The sequence below is a fragment of the Falco punctatus genome (genome assembly GCF_963210335.1).
Source record: "Falco punctatus genome assembly, chromosome: 2".
NCBI classification, from domain to species: domain Eukaryota; kingdom Metazoa; phylum Chordata; class Aves; order Falconiformes; family Falconidae; genus Falco; species Falco punctatus.
In genome coordinates, this window is record NC_137581.1 from 103,095,771 (window position 1) to 103,116,880 (window position 21,110).

Genomic DNA, 21,110 nt, shown 5'->3' on the forward strand with positions numbered 1-21,110 from the left:
AAGTATAAAAGTTTGGGAAAAAATTACTTATTTTGCAGGCCTTGAAAACGATATGCTAGAGGAGACGCTGTTGTGAAACTCCTGTTACTCTGCATGAGTCACACCTCCTCTATGCAGAGGGAGAGACTAGAGATGCCTGTGCAGAAATAGAACAAAATGGAAGATTGTACCATCAGTGCACAGCTGTTTCCTTTACTGGGATCCTTCCATGCTCACTTTTTCTGCTCTGGGAGAACAGAGCAAAATGCAAATTCACCCTTTGCAGACACTGAAGCATATTCCCCCACAAAATAGCAACTCATTAAAAGGGAGAATTAGAGTTGAGACTATTCTTTAAAATGTCAGACTATTGCCAAACAACATTTTCTCTTCATAAATTAGATCTGCAACAGTTCTCACTGCAGTCCTGTGGCACCATCCTGCTGCATCAAATATTCCATTATCTTAGTATTAGGAACAGCCAGAGTTATAGATTGAGTAAACCTTGCAAAGATCACTTCTCAAAATTTATCGATGGTAACTGGTAGGCCAGATCTGAGCAAGTCTAATTATTTTTGTTGACTATTAATTAGCAGTATTTTCATGTTGTGAATTTTTTTTTTTCTTGTATCCTTGAACTGTGCTAACTGAAGTTCAGGAAGGTGAGACACTTATTCAATTCTCCAAGTGGTTTTGGTACAAATGAAATCAAACAGATGCTTTTGAATTGTGTTCCTTACAGCCTAATGCCAGATTTTCAGCTGAATTGAATAGTTATGTGATACATCTGAAGTATGAAACAATGGAGGGGTGATAACATTACAATAAACAAGATGTTGATATTTTTAGATGTACGTTCAAATGTTTGCAGGTTAGGAGAGATCCCAGTGACCATAGTTTTCCAAAGGCTTGCCCTTAGAGGGGCTTAGACAGTATCAAAGACTTAGCTCAGGCACTGCTGGAAGTTAGGGCAGGCAACTGAGGGACTCAGACAGCAGCCAGTAGGGCAGACCAGAAGGAAGGGACCTGTAGAGTTAAACTATGTATCAGGCCAGTCCCCTCTCACAGAAAGCAGTGTTGCACACTTTAAAGGATGAAATACCTTGACTGGGTTGCCTTTATTCCAAATTGCAACTACATGAAAAGAGGCAACTGACCATTTTGCAGACCACCTAGACAGATACCTTCAGTCTACAGCTGAAAATAACAAATTAACTGTACTTATCACACTTCTGAGTGACTACCCATTCCCAAACAGCCACAAGAATGTACCTTTCAAAAAATTACAGCTAACTTACAGCATTTTTTTCATAAATGCAAGTACTTGGTATAAAGCTGTATTTATAAAAACAAATCCATGGTAAAAGATGACCAGCATGGTATTAAAAATAATTTTACTGCTTTACATATATCACAACTGGTGTAATGCAGACCTGTTTCTGATTGCCCACTGAGTGCAACATGACGCTTAGAAGCAAAATGCTGCGGAAGCAACTGTGAGCCCATTGAAAGTACACCAGTTTATTTTAAGAACAAACAAAAATTCCATTCTGTATCAAAACAAAACAGTTACAGATGAGCAAGGCTGTCCAGGGAAGTAAATTATGTGGAAGTAAAGAATAAATGTATTATAGAGTATGCTGGCTGTGGACCAAGAACTACATTTCATTATAATTGGTCTGTTGAAAGAATCGATCTGTGAGTACAATCTCTCTACGTCAAACCAAAGTAAATGTTATAAATCAGTGAAGCTGTATCATTTGAATATCTGTAAGAAGAATGAAGCCACTCAAAACTAATACTGTTTATGCAGGATTTTTTGTTTGGTTTGGTTTGGTTTTAAAACTGCATTGTCTGCCTTGGGGAAAAAAAAAGGAGGATTGGTGAGTCTATTCACTGAAGCGAGTCTAAGCATGTCTTGCCAGTTAAGGAGAGGGGCATCTCACCAGGGCAGGTAGTAATGTCTACATAAGTCAAATGGAGTTCCAGCAAGCTGGGCTTTGTTCCTTGTCTGTATGGTGTATTCCATGTGGGGGCTCTTACTTGTGATCAAAAATCCTATCACTAAATATTTAAATATCAATTGTTTGAGAATTGCTTAATCACAAGACAATTTAGGATGTTTCCATGTTTGTGCTGCCTGATGACTCAAAGCTGTAACTTTCAACTGGGAAACACAATGGCCAGTCTTTTTGTCGAGACCAACAGGAAGGGAAAACAGCCACATGTTTTACACTTAAAATGGCACTTAGTCATGAAATCAGAAGTTTAGGAATTGGGACTACCCACTAGATATACATACCTATATAGCACAACTGCTTTTGCAAACGATTGGCTTTCTCACATTAGAGGAAATGAAACTGGCCTCTTGTACCCAGCCTATGTTTAAGCTATCTGGCAAGTGTAACATGGGGACCTTCCCTCTCCATTGCTGTTTAGGTCATTTGGAAAAGTAATGCCCCTGGGTCTGATCCTTTGGGATGCAGGAGGATAAGAAAGATATGGCAAGGAAATCCAAATCCGGCCCATGTATTACCCCAACTTGCAGATCGTTGCAATAAGCCCTTCCCCTGAAGACCAGAAACATCAGAGCTCAAGTGACATCTAAAGCACCTCTTTCAAGAAAGAGCTTTTATGTCACCCTAAAGGCAATATAGCAGCAAATAATGCAAATTCAGAGTCCTGTTGTTAGTTATCTATTGGCATAAATTCTAGTAGTAGCAAAATAGAACATGTAAGTGGTCTCACACTTTTAACTTTAAAAATGATCCTTAAAAAAAGAAAGCCTTGGTAACTTTTATTACCTGTGCATGGAGAAGCTGCAGCACAGGTGATAGTATCGCCTATGGAGTACCGTTGTTGGCATTCATCTCTAACATACACTATTAACTGCCCTCCAGTCCTTCCTGCTAGTCCTGGTAAACTGGCTCCTCCCAGGAACTGGTGACCCTACATGGTGCCTTTTCTTTTCCTAGCTGAGGAGGAAATTGCTGCCCAGCACACATCGTCAGCTCTTTGTTCGCTCTTCAGAAGGGCAGTTTGCCTCCTTGTAGTTCATTCAAGATCACTTTAAAGCCAATTATCTTTGCCTTGCATGATGATACCTGATAATTAATGGGAATGAGTAGATATGGTTAAGAGCTCTTTATAGCTACTGTACTTGGAATATATTGTATAATAAAGCAGTGTTATAAAACGACAGCAGATATGAGGCTTTTATCCAATGTTCCTGAGTTTTGTGTTATACCATTACGTTTTAAGCTCATTGCACTTAATGCAAGTGATATATCCTATTTTATTAATCAAAAGGCAGAAAAGATGGCCAAAAAGCTCAGTCATGTGATGAACTAAAGGGCACTGGTGTACCTATTTCACTTGAGATGATAAAATCTTGAAATGGGATCTAAAGTATGGATTTTTCTTGTTCCCATCCTTAATAATTTGTCTTAAACTTTTTAGTTTTAAACTTTTTGCTTGTCTTCTGTGTCTTATTTCCATATAAGAATACATTTTGAAACTAGATCAGTTGCTGTTTCAAATATGGTTAAACAAATAAAGTTATGTTTATACATCTAAACAAGAAAATACAGAATAATTAGGGCTCAAATTTACTACAACAGACTTTACAGTTTCAAATATGATTAATAGAATACCTTGTAGACAGCCATAATTTTTATTTTTATATATATATATATATATATAAATTTTATTGCAGGATCTCTGATGCTATTTTCGCTGTGAGATGCTGAAGTGGAGGAATATGTCAACCCTCATAACTCACCTAATATTCCTAACAGATGTGCCTCCGAATACCTGGGTTCTGGCATTGTTGTTGAGCCCTATTTGCTGTCAGTTAAAATGCAGTGTTAAGAAGGTAATAACTGTTTTCTTAGAGTGATAGAATGAATTTAAATTTCTTTATTGACTTTATACTTTAAATATCTCTAATTACAATAGTAACCACAGCCTAGTCAAACATGAGGGACTGTTAAACACTCTGTGTAACTCTCAGAATGACCTACGCCAAAGCAGACTTCTGTTTAGCAGTGCCTATTAATAATCTTGTGCTTTAAAACAAAGCAAACTAGTAAAACATTTAAAGAATGTTATATCTATCCTGAGGCTAAATTTTAAAAATTCAGACAGTTCAGATACACTTAAAAGATACCATACATGTTAAAGTTCATAAATCAAACAGCTAAAGTAATTTTCCTTCCATCCTGATATGGATTGACAAGAACCCGTATTTGAAGGTATTTGTGTGTACTGCCTTAGGGGATGTAAAACTGTTTTATTAAACATATACTACATTTTCCCTTGTTATCCTTCTCATGCCATATTTTATCTCTGAGTGCAATTTTTTTGTGAACTTGTAGGAAAAGACAGAAAAATAGTAAAATTATAGCGCAGCAAATTCTTCCATTTTTTAGCTGTGGAATGCTTCTAAGTTCCTAGGGCTCATAATCTCTCACAAAAGATTAATTTTACCAGTTTCTGATTTTCTTTTATTTTCTTTTTCTTTTTTTTTTTTTTTTTTTCAGCCTCTGTGAATAGAACTATCTGTTTCCTTGTTATTGTCTTTGTATGCATTGGGAGTTGTGTAAGGCAGTTTTTGGAGGAGTTATGGAAACATAAACCAGCATGATCTTGTGTTGCCCATGGCAGCTAGGCAACTGAGGGGCTAATTAGGTGCCCGTTACAGTAGGGATGTAAACTGAAGCAGTGGAAGTCTCAGCAAAGGAAGCTGAGAGGAACTGTCTCTCTCACAGCATATGTTACTGAGTACATAAATTTTTTTATATATGTATCTGTAGGTAAAGCTGTGACAAGCCTAGCAGAAGTATATATTACCCTAATTGGCCTTGATTCTGTTCTCACAGAAGTAATTGGCAAAGGTCTTATGGACTCCAGTGTATTGGGACTACAATTATTGGCAGCATAAGGAAAGACTCATGGATCTGTCATAGGCGAAAAATTAGCATGTTAGGTTTGTCTCTTTCTTTATCTTATGTTCAGAAGTGAGTTAATCTCATCTACACTCTGAAAGGGTGGCTATATTTGGGTTCTTTGTGCTCTACATTTTACCATTGGATAAAATAACTGTTCTCACATTTGAAATATATTTACTCTCTCCCTTACACTTCTATGAGCGGCCTCTTATGCACGCCCAGTGCTGGCAGCTCTCTGCTGTTTCAATGTAATATGTTTGGATTCCTGTAGCTTTAAAGATTTTTCGATCTAATAGAATAATAACCAATCAATTTTTCTAATGTAAAGATTTAAAAATGCCAACTGTTTGCTAAGAAATATTTTCAAGCTAAGATGCCTGCTGGACTGTGTAATAGACTCTACGTGATTGGCCTAATTCTGCACTCTTAACGATTTTGTGTCTTTATTGATGTTTTGTGCAGTGCTCAGACTATGAGAAATTATGCATCCTTCTCTCCACTTTAGAGAAAAATAAGTCATGTCTGCTAATGATTTCACCCTATCTATTTATTAGAAATAAATGAGCATGGATAGTTGGTGATATTTCATTTTGTACCAGCCTGGTAATATTTGTAAATAGGATAATAAGTTTTCTCATATTTCCCCTCTCCCTCACTTGAGACTTGTTGCTGTCAAATCCAGGAAAGGCAAGTCAGGCTGATGAGCTAGAAAGTGCCATGAAAGGTACTGAAGCAACACAAGAGCCTGTCAAATCAAGTGGCTCCTCCTTTCAATCACATGAGGTTCCAGACCTGAAAAATAAGAGCACTGCGATTTCTGAGAGTTAATTGGAAACCTCCTTTTTGCTGCTGACTGTTAGCCTCAAGGACCTGCCAGGCTGGAAGGGAAGATGTCTAGTCCATCTTCCTGCTGAGTCCAGTATCAACTATAATTGTGTTATCCCTGGCAGGTATTTATCTAACCTTTTATTAAAATCTTCCAGTGATGGTAAGTCTGCAGTCTTCCAGGCTGTTTATTTCAGTGTACCACTGATGGTATTGCTAAGAAGTTTGTTGTATAGGCCAAATCTTCTTTCATTAGTTTATCTGTTTGCCATAGACATGACACCATATTCTTCTTTGTCTTTGGCAGCAGCTTTTTATGCCTGCCATTGCCATGTCTCCTAATCTTCTCATGTTTAAACCAACCATTTTGAGTCATTCTCAAAATGCAATTCATGCCTTTTAGGTATCTGGCTCCATTAGCTGTTCTTATTCAGGTTTACCTGATTTGGCCAATGGTGTTCTTCGAAGTGTACTGCCCCAGACTGGTCATTGGGTTCTCATTGCACTCCTAAGCAGGATGTAATTCATCTGTTTACTGACTATATTAATCTTTCTATTCATCTGAGAGTGGCAGGCCATGTTGCTGTTCATAATCCCAGGGTGATATTTAGCTTTGGTGTACCAACCAGCATAAGAATAGATTCTGAAAAGATCTCAACAGTACCTGGTAGCACCTACCTTAAGACAATCTTCAGCTTGTTTACAAAAGGGTAATAAGAGACTGAACCTCATTGAGTTATCTGACACATTTTAGAATGGGTATAAGGATCTGCAGTATCAAAAATATTCTACTTTTAATGAGAGAAATTTTTGTTTCCTGATAGCAAAATGTGTCAAGTAATAGTAATGGTTTATTAGCATAAAAATCTCAATTTTTGGTGGGAAAGTTGGTAGAAACAAAATGGTACCTGGGTATGTGCCTGCCTCCTTAACTTTGTTTTGCTTTCGTTGAAACAGATATGAACCTTTAAAGAGGGTAGCCAACAAATCAGACAGGGATTTTCCGAAGAAACCCATTCATGTTTATGCCTTTTGTCCTCCTGATTTAAATTATTATTTTTATTGCTATTTTCCAAAATAAACCCATGCATTTTTAATAGAAACTGTTTCAATTTTCCAATTAGTAAATGATTTCTGGAATTAAAGTTTGCATATTAATGCAAATACTGGGATGCAAACTTTGAAATCTCTGTGGCTCCATATAAATAAATTGAAAAGAATCAAAGTTGTGATTAGGTAAAAGAGTACTAAAATAGATTAAGGACCTAAATTACTACAATTATTTTGTAGCACATTGCGGTCTTGGTCATGGATCCAAATCCTGTTCAGCAGTGACATAGTCTATAAAGATAGTACTTGCTTAAAAACAGCAGTATTTACTTTGAGGAAAGACATTTTAAAAGTTATTTAGATCATAGCTGGATCCTTGCTAATAGAGAATAACAGACAGATTTTATATAGATGAGAAAACAAAAGGAAACAATAATTTGCTAGAAGTAAGTTGCAATCAGTAAAACTATTCCAGTCTGGGGTGGGAAGGATAATGAAAAAGTAATATTGGTTTTAAAAAGATCCTGTGTGAATCTGTCTTTTTAGATAAGGGAGAAGGAATAAGAATACTTCTAAAATTATAATCTCAAGTGAAAAGTGAGGTGAAGGACTAATTATTAGAAATAGTTTCATGGTTCTAGATGAAATAGTTTACTGTACACTCAATTCATAGCAGATTGTATCTAAATGCAATCATTTTAATGATAAAATATACACTTTTAAACCTCACTAAGCTTTGACTTTGCTCCTCACAAGCAATACATATTGTAGGAAAGTCATTTAGAATCTACAGTACTCCTTTGAGCATGACACCTTTGTGCTTGGATCAAAGTGAGGAATACGTGTGAGGTTAGGGGTGAATTCTAATCAAAGGCTCATGGTGAGGAAGAAAATGAATGTTATCCAACATAGACAAAGCAATTCTTTCCAAAAAGGTTTCTGCTATTGTTAGTAGGAATGGTAATGTTTTATAAAGGCTGATGCATTGTCAAACTCTGTTTATATATTACTTTGAAGCTAAGCTTTCAGAATATTCTAGCTGAAACTGGGTAGAACTTCTATAGTCCAGCAGAAAGCCCAAGTAATCTTATTTGGACACAATATTTTCTGAACTTCAGCTTCAATTAACTGTCTGAATCTCCTGCAGTTTCAGGTGATCTATTCTATTTGAAATTAGGCAAGCACCGTACATGGTGGAGTGGCATTTCAGCCTGTAGTGGAACTTTTTCCTCGCAGTGTGCCTCAGACCATTTTGTTTGATGCAATTTATTTTTTTCCCTTCATTTTTAATAATACCAACACTTGTTTCCTCCACCCCCTTGGAATTTCACATCTTGTATTTTGTGGGGTAAAGGAGACAGCATTTCCTTCTTCCACTTCAGCATGCAGATTAAGTGAACTGAGAATGGGAAGCAATTGCCTTTTCCCTTGATTCAGCAGAATCAGGAACAAGAAATATTCTTCTGATGTGGCTGCTATCACTTACCAGTGGCCTATAACTCAGCCTGGAGTTACAATCTGCAAATCTGCAATCTGCGCTGAAAGTAGCCTTGTTGTTGTGTGGGTTGACTGAGGTAATACAGTATAACATAGGAGAAAAAGAATAGATGATCCTAAAAATGAAGAGCACATAGAAAAGAAAGGGCAAGTATTTTCACGCATATTGTTCAGTTGCTTTTGAATGCTTGATTGTTAGCAGAAGCCAGAGAGCTTCCCTGTTTTGCTCTTTCAGGTTTTATATAGCTTGCTGTAAAGATTCAAACTTGATTATATTGATCATGTATGTATGAAAAATCATGATCTGAGACCTTGTAGGGCTGTAAGCATGAGTATGACCCTACAGAGGAGCTGTAATTAGGACTGTGCATAGCCTGCCAGGCAGCTGTCAGTCAGCTGTTTTGCTTTTCACTTCAGCTGTCAGTGGGTTGAAAGGAAATAGAAGACAGAACTTTTAGTATAGGAAAAATCAAGCCTGTCTCTCACTTGCTAGCCTCCACAGGGAGAGAAAAGATTTTTTTTTTCATTAAATGGACAACTGCGTACCCGAGAAATCATACCAACTTTAATGAAAAGTTAAGCCACTGAAATTATAGGATTAATTTTATTACATTAGCAGACATAAATGAAGGTCTAACAGTTGGAAATGAAATGCTGCTAACAACATGATAATAAACTATTTTTGTCTTCGTTCTGCCTAGAAGTCCCATGCAATTAGTGTCCAATAAGCTCTTATTTAATAAGACATGATGAACGCTTTAAAAACGAAAGCTATTGCTTTGAGAACAAGACAGACATTGTGTAGAGAACTATATTAAAACATAGAGATTACAGTGAAAATCAACAAGTGAGGGAAAAAGTTCACGACTGAAATACAACTTCATACTTGTTTTTTCTCTTTGATGACGTTTTAAAAAAACTTTTAAATGTGCCAGAATGGAAGCATTTCTGGCAAGATATTTAAATCGGACAAGAATGATTAGAAAGTTGTCTTGGTTGAGGATCTGAAATGAGTGTGTGTGTGTGGAGGGACGGACATGGGGGTCTGGGTGTGAGTGTGTGCGTGTAGGAGAGAGACAAGAAGAAACTTTCCATGTCAAAGTAGCCCCCTGGCTGGCGGGGAATCGGGGTGCAGCATCATCAGTGGGGTGCTCCCCAAAGCCAAAGGGTGTGGAAAGCTGTTACTGTCCTGCTCTCCCTAACTTGGATTTTAGCCAGTGGGTTTCCTGATGAACCATGATGCAATCCAGTAAGAGTTTTATGGAACATTTCTTTATCAGTTATATTTATTACTCTTTTCTGTATAGGTCTATGATTTATGAAAGATTTCCTTATCAGTATGGAAAGTATGCATTTATTTAAAAGCTTTGTTTTGTAAGTGGAATGTATGGCCACAAAGAATATCCTTTTGTGGTATTTTTTCCTCTTTATTTAAAATCAGGAAAATATTTAACAGGCAAAAGTAGCTTCATAAATGGTTTTTCTCTCTTTTGTCTTGAAAATTACTCAGCAGAACAACTGCATTTTTTAAGACTCCCAGGCACAATATACAAGCACTGTCTCCCAGCAGACACCAGGCCCTGAAAAGGTGTAGGTGTGCGGGTGCAAAGGGTTTGTCAAGAGCCAGGGGCGGCCTCTGTGGGGAGCCGCTGGGGCTGCCCCGTGCCGGGCACAGCCGGTTCCAGCCGGTTCCAGCCGGCTCCAACGGCCCCAGCGCAGGGCACGGCCGGGCCCGCAGCCGCCATGGCCGTGGGGAAACCTGCGGGAGGGAGGGCAGCGCTGCCGGCGCTGAGGGGGAACGGGTCAGCAACAGCCCGGCCTGCAGCCCCTGTGGGGAGCACGCTGGGGCAGCTGTTGCCCTGCAGCTCATGGAGTAGCCCACACTGGAGCGGGTTTATGCTGAAGCACTGCAGCCCATGAAGAGCCGATGCTGGAGCTAGGGAGAAGCGTGAGGAGGAAGGAGCCACAGAGAGGAGTGCTATGGACTGGCAGCACCCCTGTTCCCATCAGCCGGTGCCTCTCGGCGTGGGAAGGCAGAGGAGCTGGGGGTGAAGGAGTGAAGCTGAGCCTGGGAAGGAGGTGAGGACATGTTTTGGATTTTGTTTCATCCAACTCATATTTCTAATGGACAATACATTACTTTTCCCCAGCATGAGCCTGTTTTGCCCGTGATGGTAATTGATAATTGATCTCTGTGTCTTACATTCACCCACAAGCTTTATAATCTGATTTTCTCCCCCTATCCTGTCTAGGAGGGGGAGTGAGAAAACAGGTGGCTGGGCATCTGGCAGCCCACCAAAGCCAAACCACTATGAATGGCGTTTTGGAAACTTCCTGTGATAAACCATCACTTGCACCCTAGGTTACTCAGGTACACCATAGTCACCTGCATCCACAGAGCTGGATAGGTTTTAAGGCTACTATACAGAAATATCTGGAGCTCAGTCAATTTTAAGGATGCACATAAAAACAGGTATGGCAGAAGACAATCAGGTTCTTCCCACTGACTTTATGAAATAGATTTCCATTTTGCTTAATTACCAAGCTAAGTATTTTGAAAGTAATCAAAATGACTTGTTTAATTTTTTTTTTTTCAGTCTATTTTCAATTAGGGGCATTCTTTTTCCTGTGGGAGTCTGCCTGCAACCTTTGCATTTTCTGTTTTGTTAAACACACCAGTGAAATCTAAACGTCTTCATGCACTTATTTTAGTAGTAGTAGTACTAGAACAGAGAGAAGCTTTTTATTCAGAGCTTCCAAACAGCTACCTCTGGAAACTTCTGTAAACTTTTTTTCTCATGGGGAGGTTGAGGAATTACATAAACTAAGAAGAGTCAGTGCCATTTCTTTTGTGAGGAACTTTGGTCAGAAGCTGTTTTAAAGAATTTCTTTGAATATGGGCAGGGAAGCCTGTACATAAGATATTTGTCAAATAACAGCTTATAGGAATTGTAGATTTGGAAGAAAAAAATGTATGTACAAGCTGAACCTTTGGTCATAGTAAATCATAAACAGGTTTGGCATTTGATTACCATGTTGCTATCCTATTGATTAGGCTTGTAAAGACAATTGTATTACTGAGGCTGTTGACATTTTCTGCACATGAAAGAGGAAGACATTGATGGTGGTGTCATTTTTCATTTCTGTATACTCTCTCATTACTCTGGCAATAGCCACCATTTGCTATGTAGAATGATCCCAGTTCCTAGTAGTACTATGCTAAAGTTTAATTGACTCCAAGCCTTATAATTATATTAAGAGAAGTTATATTGTGTTTGATTGGAACACATGAAATTCTTCACTCCAGGGAACAGCATTCTGCGTATGACATATGGTAGTAACTAGAGTGCTGCTGGTGTAAAGATTCAGAGATCTCTCAGTCCTGGTTCACATGTTTTATGTTAGTCATATTCCCTTATGTCAGTTGATGTTGTCCACATGGCTACAAATTCGTAAAGCAGGAGTCCAACCATTCAGGGATTCTGTTTGTATTTTGCATTCCATAAACTTCTCATGCGTGTTTTGTTCTTGAACTGAGGAAAATAAATTAAGACTTTATGAGGTGCCTATTTTACCCCCCTATATAGCAGCTTAGCACTTATATACCTTTTAGTTGTGGATATCTTATCAGTTATATACCTTTTAGTTGTGGATATCTTACAAGAACAGTGAAAGTTTAATAATGTAAGTGTGTGATCCAAGCATTATTTCACAGGAGAAGAATAAAAATATGTTTTTAAAAACCTCATTGCAAACCAACTTTTTCACAGCCTATATATCCCAGTTGAAGATGTTGAAAATACTACTGTAAAATTAACTCCTTTATTTGAGAGACACAGCAACATAGCTGAAACTTTAAAGTCACAAGAGGAAGCAAATACATTACCTTAAAACTTCTCTACTTTCTTAAAATACTCTGGTAGTGAATGTGAGCTGTAGGAGGAGCAGAATATTATGTAACAAGGTACAGAATGAATCTGCTTGTGTGAGCAAGAAATTATACTCTGGAGAAGTGGAGGTATTTGGCAGTATCTGCCTACTTTATTTCTGCAGAACTGGAGAAGGCAGGAACAAAGTGAAGATCTTGATTGAAAAGCATAGCCACATCTACTTCAAAACCAGAGAAATTCCAATGCTGAAAAAAATCACTCATAGATTCACTGTGTTATCTGTTCCAGTGTGCTTATGAACCTACTCCCTGAGTGACTGAAGTCTTAACAAAAAGCAGGGGTGGAGGCAATTATTTGAAATCTAACATTGCTATACTATTTCAAGAGATGTCACTGGTTTGAAGATACATCTTGAACCCCAAACAGACCTATTGAAACCTGAGTGACATAATGTTTCAGTAGCAGTTAATGAGTTTACTTCCAAAGTGCAAATTTGAAGAAAATCCCTGTCCTTGGTCAGTTGTGGAACATGCTAATTGAGTCCTTGTAGTGACTGTAACGCTTGGTGAGTGGGTTGCTTTAGTTAAGCCTCCTTTCCCCATAGTAGCACTGAGGAATGGAGCATGAGTTGTAGAAATTATTATGGAAGATTTGAACTACTGACAGATGCCTCTATTATCCTTATCTTGGGTTGTTAGCGCTTCCTTAACTAATGCCTTACTGCTAATTGGGACTGAATCTTTTCAAATATATTCCACAAATTCTTGCTGTAGTGTATGTGATCAGAAGAGTGTTTTACTGTATAAATCATAATGGAGAGAAAAGATATTTTTTTTTTTTTAAATGCTTACGTTTCTGGGGGAAGAGAAACAAAAAGAAATTACATGAAGGGGTGGTTTTCAGAACCAGTAGAGAATTGACAACACTAGTCAGTATTTCTATTAAAGATATGAGTGTCAGGGGTGTGCACTTGAGTGGGACTGCCTGCAAATACAATAGGATTGGTTGCAAGTACTGTAAAATGAGATTTCAGAATGATCGTGACAACTTGGAGAAATAGTCTGAGATAAATGTTACTTGACGTTGGTCAATATGCACATTTTGCAGAATCAAAATGGGGAATAGCTGAGAACAGTTCTGTGGAGGAAGATCTTGAGATTACAATTAATGGCTCAATATCAAACTTGTGAAAAAAAGCTATGTCAAACTAAGTTCATAAATACATGAAAGTCATGAGAAACAGTTCTCTGCCTTCCCAGGCATAGGGGAGTCTCTGCTGGACACTGTAAAAGTCGTAGGCAAATATGCTAAAGGGTGAAATGCACTAACTGGACAGGGTCCTGAGAAGTGCAACAAATAACTGGGGATATAATAAACCTCATATCCTGGTTTCAGCTGGGATAGAGTTAATTTTCTTCTTAGTAGTTAGTACTATGTTGTGTTTTGACTATGATGTGAGAACAAAGTTGATAGGACACTGATGTTTTTATTTGTTGCTGGGTGATGTTTATACTAAATCAAGGACTTTTCAGTTTCTTTGGCCCTGCCAACCAGAGGGCTGGAGGGGCATGGGAAACTGTGAGAGGACACAGCCAGGACAGGTGACCCAAGCTAGCCAAAGAGGTATTCCATACCATATGACATCATGCTGAGTATATATACTGGGGGAAGAAGAAGGAAGGGGGGTGGAATCTGGCATTATGGTGTTTGTCTTCCTGAGTAACCATTATATGTGATGGAGCCCGGTTTCCCTGGGGGTGGCTGAACACCTGCCTGCCCATGGGAAGCAGTGAATTAATTCTTTGCTTTGCTTGTGCACGGGGCTTTTGCTTTATCTATTAAATTGTTCTTATCTCAACCCTTGAGCTTTAAATTCCTTTCTGATCCTCCTTCCCATCCCTCTGGGTAGGGGGGAGTGAGCGAGCGGCTGTTGGTGCTTGGTTGCCGGCCGGGGTTAAACCACACCTCAGTAAACCTCAAACCTCTGATAAGCCTCACATTTTCTGAACTGATGATGGGAAAACTGAAAGTAGAGGATAATTTATCATAAAGGAGGAAGGCACCAATAGTGCAGCCAGGCAGGTGAGCATGAGGAACTGTTGTTCGGTAGTGTTCAAGAACAGGTGCAACCACAAGGGAAGAAGGCACGTGAGGAGATATGTGAAGAGACATGTTCAGAGAAATGTGGGGATAAAGCAGAGGAGAAGAAATGGAGGAGACACTTGGAATAGGACACTATTGGGAATAAGACAGTAGATGCACTCTTGGAAGTAGATGCTTAGTGCCAGAGGAGGTACCTCTGATGGGCTGCAGCCCCTGCCTAAGATAATAATAATTAATAATAAGATATTATGGCCCATGGGCAACCCCCACCAGAATAGGAATATATCTGAGGGAGTGTGGTCCTTAGAGGACCTACACCAGAGCATGGATACTCATCAGAAAACTGTAGCCCATGGGCAACGCACGCTGGGGCAGGGATATCTCCAAGGAGCTGCAACCCCTGGAGAACCCTGCTGGAGCACAGGAGCAGTAAGAAACATGGAACAGTGTCAGAAGACTGGTAAGAAGCAAGGGGCAGCAGGAAGAAACCATTATGCAGACACGCCATCAAAGGGGCTGGGAATGTAATGGAGTGTAGTGTGTGGTGGCAATGGGTGAAGTTGAGCCTAGGAAGGGGGAAGGAGAAGAGCTGGACCAAAGAGGATTCCGGGGAAGGGAGCAGGTATTTCCTTAAAAGAAGGTTTTAGTTGTTTGTCTTTATTTTTCCTCAATACCTAAACTAGTAATTAAGTGTGTATTAATTGGCAATAAAATAATTGAATAAAATTGCCTGAGTTGAAACTGTTTTGCCAGTGACAATGCGACAAATACTGAGCTTGACTTAGACATTGTGACAAACTTTCTAATGGCAAGGGTCTTTAAGTAATGTAATATTTGTCCTAGATTCTACCATGGCAGGATTGGATGTTTTCTTAATAGAAAAGTTAAGTAGGGATCACTCAATTCAAGGGATTGATTTTTTGATCTCATTAGCCATGCTTAGGGATCAATGCCTCCCTCCATTTCCCTGCTATGCCTCGCAACTCTCATTCCCTTAATTTATAATTCTTAGAAGCCTCTAGCTTTCAGTTTCCTACCCCCATTTACATTTCCTTAAAAGTTTTGCTTCTAGAATAATTTTAGTTTCTGGTTTTGATTATACACAGACACATTTTATTGACCGTCAGCAGACCTGTGGTAGTACCATTCTCCTTTCTCCTCTGCCCTTCTGGTTTGTTTTCCCTCATCTTAGCTGCAAGCATGGAGTTCAGTATTTGCTCACCTTTATTGACAATTATGTAGGTAACTCCAAAGTGAGCCTTAACTAATGAAATATGGGGTGACATAGTAATATCAATGATTTGATTGCTAGCCTGAGAACTAGGTTTGGGAGTACACTAAATGATTGGGTAAACCCTTTAGAATATTATGTATTCCTAGCAGAGGGTAATTAATGCCATCCAATTAGAATTCAGAATTCTGCAAACTTGGGACCTAATGGAGCAAATAATTATGCTTGAGGTCTGTACAAATTCATCTGCATTTACAAATGCTAAACTCACATTAAAGACCATGGCTTTTCAAAGATCACATAAATACTGTCTTTTGGGATAGCAAGCTGAATATTTTAAAGATTTCCTGTGGGCATATTTCACACTAAACTTTTATTTTTAGGAAGGATTGCATGGCTGTAGTTCTTTATGTCTCAGATTTCCCAGTGGTAACACACAAAATATTTTATATTCAGTTTCTTTCTTGCAGTTTTGAACTTTTCAATCCAAATAACAAAATACTATTTTTTAAAATGCAAATAATGATGATTCTGTCAGATACTGCAGCAACCAAAATCCATACTGAAAATACGCAGAACTATAGTTCAAGCTTTCTGTGCAGTACTCAAGTTTTATAAGCAGTTTTGCAAGAAAGGAGAAAATAACATTGGGTCCTCTTTGTACTTGGCTCTTACCTATTTGAGATTGTTCACAGTTTTTGGGAACTGATCACTTTTTGTTTGAGAAGAGCAGGGTGGGAGTAATCCTTTATAACTTTTGAGCCCTAGAATACGTTTAGTGCTGCAATTTCAGGTAAGAACTGTCTGGATTCTGCAGTCAAAAAGCCATTCTCTGCTGCATGAAGCCTTCACCAGCAACTAGATTTAGCCTGCGGGTGGCAGGGCGTGGACACACGATTCTGACCAGGGATGCTTGTGCTACCACATCCAGTTCTGAAATGCAGCCACCTAATCCATTCTGTGGCATTTAACTCTTCCACCTGTACTTTTGGCTGTTGATTGTTGTTGATTTCCGTCGCTTTCCACACAGCGTCACTCTACAACAAAGTCAGAGCATCAAGGCAGAGAACTGAGAGCAAAGCAGAGTTGCAGGGCAGATCCCAGCCTCTGGAGGCCAGTGTTCTGGATCACAAAAACACACAAAGCCCAGACCAAAGAAACTTAGCTACATGTCTGTCAAGGTCACAGATAAATTTTTACATTATTTTTATGCCATTTCCACAAGTTTTGGCAATAATTTGCTACAGGAAGTGTTTGCAATCAGAACAAAAAGCAGCTATATATCTTCTCCACTCTGATGTAGCCCATCTTCACACTATGTGTGTCTGCCTAAAAGCGCTCTAAAATTTTTACTTTACCTATGGGTAGATGAATAGACTGCGGGTTTCAGTCTCAACAGTAACTGGCTCTGGTGCAGAATATAAAACACTGAGATGGAAAGCAGTATTTTTTAATGCATTATAAATATCTCATACTTTATATAACACTTATAATTGGAAATATTCCATTTAAATTGTGTAATTCAAATTGCATTTGTGTGAGATTGCTTGAAGTTTCATAGCCTCATAACTAGGGTTTTATCTCATATTAATGATAATTTATTCTCTCAGTATGAAGACAAACAGATAAAAATAAAAGAATGAATTTTAAAATATAAGTTTTTATAATGCTGTCTGCCTTTTCCGTTGTGAGTTACATGCCATTAACACTGGAGAAGCAACCACACCTCAGCCAAAAATAAACCCAACTTTAATTCCATTTGCTCATACTGGTGTTGTTTATTTTGCCTGCACATTTTGAGGTTTGTCAGTCAGGGATGGTACATCCTAACTGAAAGAGGACCTCTGGACACAGTAACTGCAAACTTTCATTACATTTTTGAGAAGGCAAAAGCATCTGTGGCAGTTGTATATATGCAAGAAAATCAATCAGGATGGAAATCTCCACACCTCTAGAGTTCTGTTTTTTCTATTGCTGGAACATACCTAATAAGTCTAAGAATAACTCAGAAGAGAAGGTTTTCATAGCAAGTCATAAGAAAACCCCAAACCGCTACAGCTTCTGTTTGCACCATTTGCTTTCTATGCTTGTATTACAACAGAGTTTCTTTAGTTTCATTTTAGGTAGGTTTACCCACTATGTTTTCATAAATATGTGTGATAGAGAAATCAGGAAATCTTTACTGTTTGACAGTAACAAAAATGGAATGCTTTCATTCTTTTAATAGTGTATATTTCCATTAAGTGAAAAAATGTATAGAATTTGGGGCATGTTAGAATAGAGGTCAAATAATCTAGAATTATTACTGAATATTATACAATTATATAATAAAAATCTTACCCACCTAAAGTGCATATATGTAAAAAGTCAGAAGTAGGACATTTCTGTGCAAATTTTATCCTTTCGGTTTTCCTAGTTCTGTGCCTTTGAATCTCCAGCTCAGCTTAACTTTACTGACCATTGAATATCCATTCCTTTGCACCATTACAGGTTATTTTTATCATATTAAGTATTTAAATAATTTTAGATTTTGTTGGAGGTGAAGGCTGTATTAGTAGGGATTTCAGAATGAGAGAAATTTTACATAAAATATTTGATTGCCTTTATTCCAATTCACTGTATCTTAAATACTCCCCCATGTAGCAAAGGTACTTAAACATGTGCTTTATATAATAGACACTTGTTCTGTTGACAGAGATTGGATCAACTCCAGTGCTTAAAGGTGGTCTGTACATGAAGTTTACCTATAGCCATCAGAGTTATTTATAACCTGTAGCTGTATGATAGCTTGATCAGAACCATGATTTACTCCTTGTAATATTTGGCAGCTCGTGGGAAATATTTGACTTGTGTGTTGCGTGGACGGTGTAGAAGTAAGCTTACTTTGTAAGCTACTTTTGAGCTAAAACTGGGAAGACGGAGTGAACGTCTCTCTCTTATGAGATACAATGTAACTCAATCTTTAAAGACCCTGACAATTAATCACCTATTGAGGAGTGAGACATGGAAACTGTGTGCTTCACCATTTGATCACTTCCCTTACTCCCACTTTATAGTGGTAATTTGCCAAAACATTTCCAGTATGTGAAACTAAACCAAACACTTCTAAGAAAGAAGGTCAGATTTTTAGCTGATGTAAATCAAAAGAGCTCCATTATATCAATGCAAAAGTAATATCTTTTAATGCTGAAAAGTCAAGTTCTTGAAGTTGCTAGGAGTCCATTTGATACATCTGGACTATATACTGTCTGCGTTACTCAGCCTGTTTCTCTGTGCCAGCTGTTTTCTTTACTTTTACATTCTTGATATCTGCAAGACAAGGGTTGAACTGTGTAATCCTGGATCAAGAAAAATCCTCTGTGATTTTAATGGGTTATTTTATTTATACTTTTACTGCTCTGACTCCATCATTAATATGAAAGCACACTTAGAAATGTTGCTGTGCTTCTGTAGAACACTTGCTGATCTTCTGATCTTTCTGGTCTTTACCCTGCTTGAATTAAGGTGCTACAGCTCCTTCTCATGTTATTTTTTGGTACTCAGATTTCATTTGTGAACTCCTTAAAAATACTGTCTGATTCATGTACCCTTTGGTAGAAATAGGCTATTACTATGGCAACAGAGTAGTATGTTAGCCATATTTTTCCATCTTTCCACACTTCGTACTCTTATCAGCTTTTCTGTATCACATTTTTGGTTTTTTTTTTTGGTGTTGAGCTCTGTGGTTTTTTTTTTTGTTGTTTTGTTGTTGTTGTGGTTTTTTTTTTTACTACCCATTTCTCTAGAGAGAGGAGCTTAGCAATAGTTGATTCACCCCATGTCTTCGTGGAATATCTAACATCATCAAGTGCTGCTATTTTTCCCAATGAATTACCCTAGAGTAGTATAAATTCCAAATACTTATTTGGTGATGCTGAAACTAGTGATTCAGAATCTGTGAATTCGATGACAGCTTAGATTTACAGAGAGGTCTGAAAATTCTGCATTGTAGGCACAGGCATTTAGGCAATGTCACTTACTGATGCTAAGATAACTTCTTGGCTAAATGTTGTTAGTAAAGCAAACCTGGTCTGTGCTTTTGTTAGTTGACATCTCAACATTAATGGAATTATGCTGTTTCTTTGTGTCCTTTCCTATGTACTAAATGTTTTTGAAGCATTTTAAAACACTTGGAAAATGTGTGACCTTTAAAGGAGAAATGACAGTTTATCTACATATATAGTTGGAACACAGTGAAGTTTTGAAGAATTTCACTAATGTTAATCCAAACCCTTAAAAGGGGAGAAAAAAGGAAAAAAACCACCCACAAAACAAAACTAGGTCACACACATATATATATACATATAGAAAGAGTATATATGAAAAAAATATACAAATAATCTGCCTTTTTAAAAAGAATTTCAGATGCAATTACTCCCATACTTTCTCTCCTACGGCTGGAAATAATCATTAAAATCCAACGAAACAGTAGTTCCCTTTTACATATTCCTCCTTACAGCACAAGGAACTTTAAGAAATATTCATCTGAAAAAAACCAGTAAAATTGTCAGAAATTACAACATGGACTCCCATATTAAACTCCTTTAAAAGGTGTAAAAAGAACATTTGACTGTGGGGGATGGATGGTGCAGGGAGGGGAAAAGTATTGCAATATATGCTGCACCAGCTCTCCTGGCGGGTGGCAGATGCCAGCAGAAAGGGCCGGTGGCTTTGCCTTTAGTCAGGCTCACCCAGCTGATAAGAACAGACCTTGTGGCTCCTGTGCTGCAGTTGCATGACAGCAGATCAGCAACACAAGGCCATTCATAACCAAAGACCAAGATGAAGACTGGGAAACAATAATTAAAAAAATACAGTCAAGGTCCATTCTCAAAACCTATTTTTATCATCATTATGTTTTTGATGATTAGTTCATAACATTTATTAAAAAAAATCATTAATTTACAATACCCTGTTTTCCAAACATAGCTTTGTCTGAAACATGAAGGTCTTGTATTCAGATTCTTGGTGTGAAAAAGGGTATAAGTAGTCCTAATATGTCTGAAAATACATTTTTTGTACAATTAATGTTAAAGCATCTCAAATATTTTTTAAAATTAAATTTATAATTTGCATTTAGTTGTTCTTTTAAAAAATTAACATTGATGAGAACTCCACAGAGAATCTGCAGTCTGTACCTCTCTCTCTTCCACCTTTCTAAATCAGTAACAAATCCATGAAGAATAAAGTATATGGTAGTTATAGGCAACTTGTCTCTGGCATACAATGCTGAACAGATTTCAACTGCAGATCTTAACTCTGTTCAGTGCTCTGGACTGCAGAAGAAAATAGTTTTTTTTTTTTAAAATGAAACACATCTCAAATGTATCCTAATTTAAAGATTACAGCGAAAATAAATTGTGATGTGCTATCTAGCTATTAAAACTTGCTAGCAGAAGTGTAGAAAAAAATAACATCTGGAACCCAAGCTATTAAGGAATTTCAGAGAGTTTAATCAGCTTTTCTTTTAACTGAGAGTTTAATAAACACACTTGCTTTTGCTGAAAGATTTTTGAATTTCAGTACTCATTTGTTTTAGACAGTATA

At 37.8% G+C, this 21,110-nt stretch overlaps 1 protein-coding gene across 1 annotated transcript in view; it reads left to right on the forward strand.

Annotated features, from left to right (window-relative positions):
• Positions 1–20,862, forward strand: part of LOC308058547 (uncharacterized protein) — a 118,575-nt gene extending 97,713 nt beyond the window's left edge. The window contains exon 5 of the mRNA XM_080374476.1: positions 1–20,862. This exon is cut by the window's left edge and continues 13,769 nt beyond it. The gene's annotated coding sequence lies outside the window, so the exon portion shown is untranslated.
• Positions 20,863–21,110: the final 248 nt, after the last annotated feature.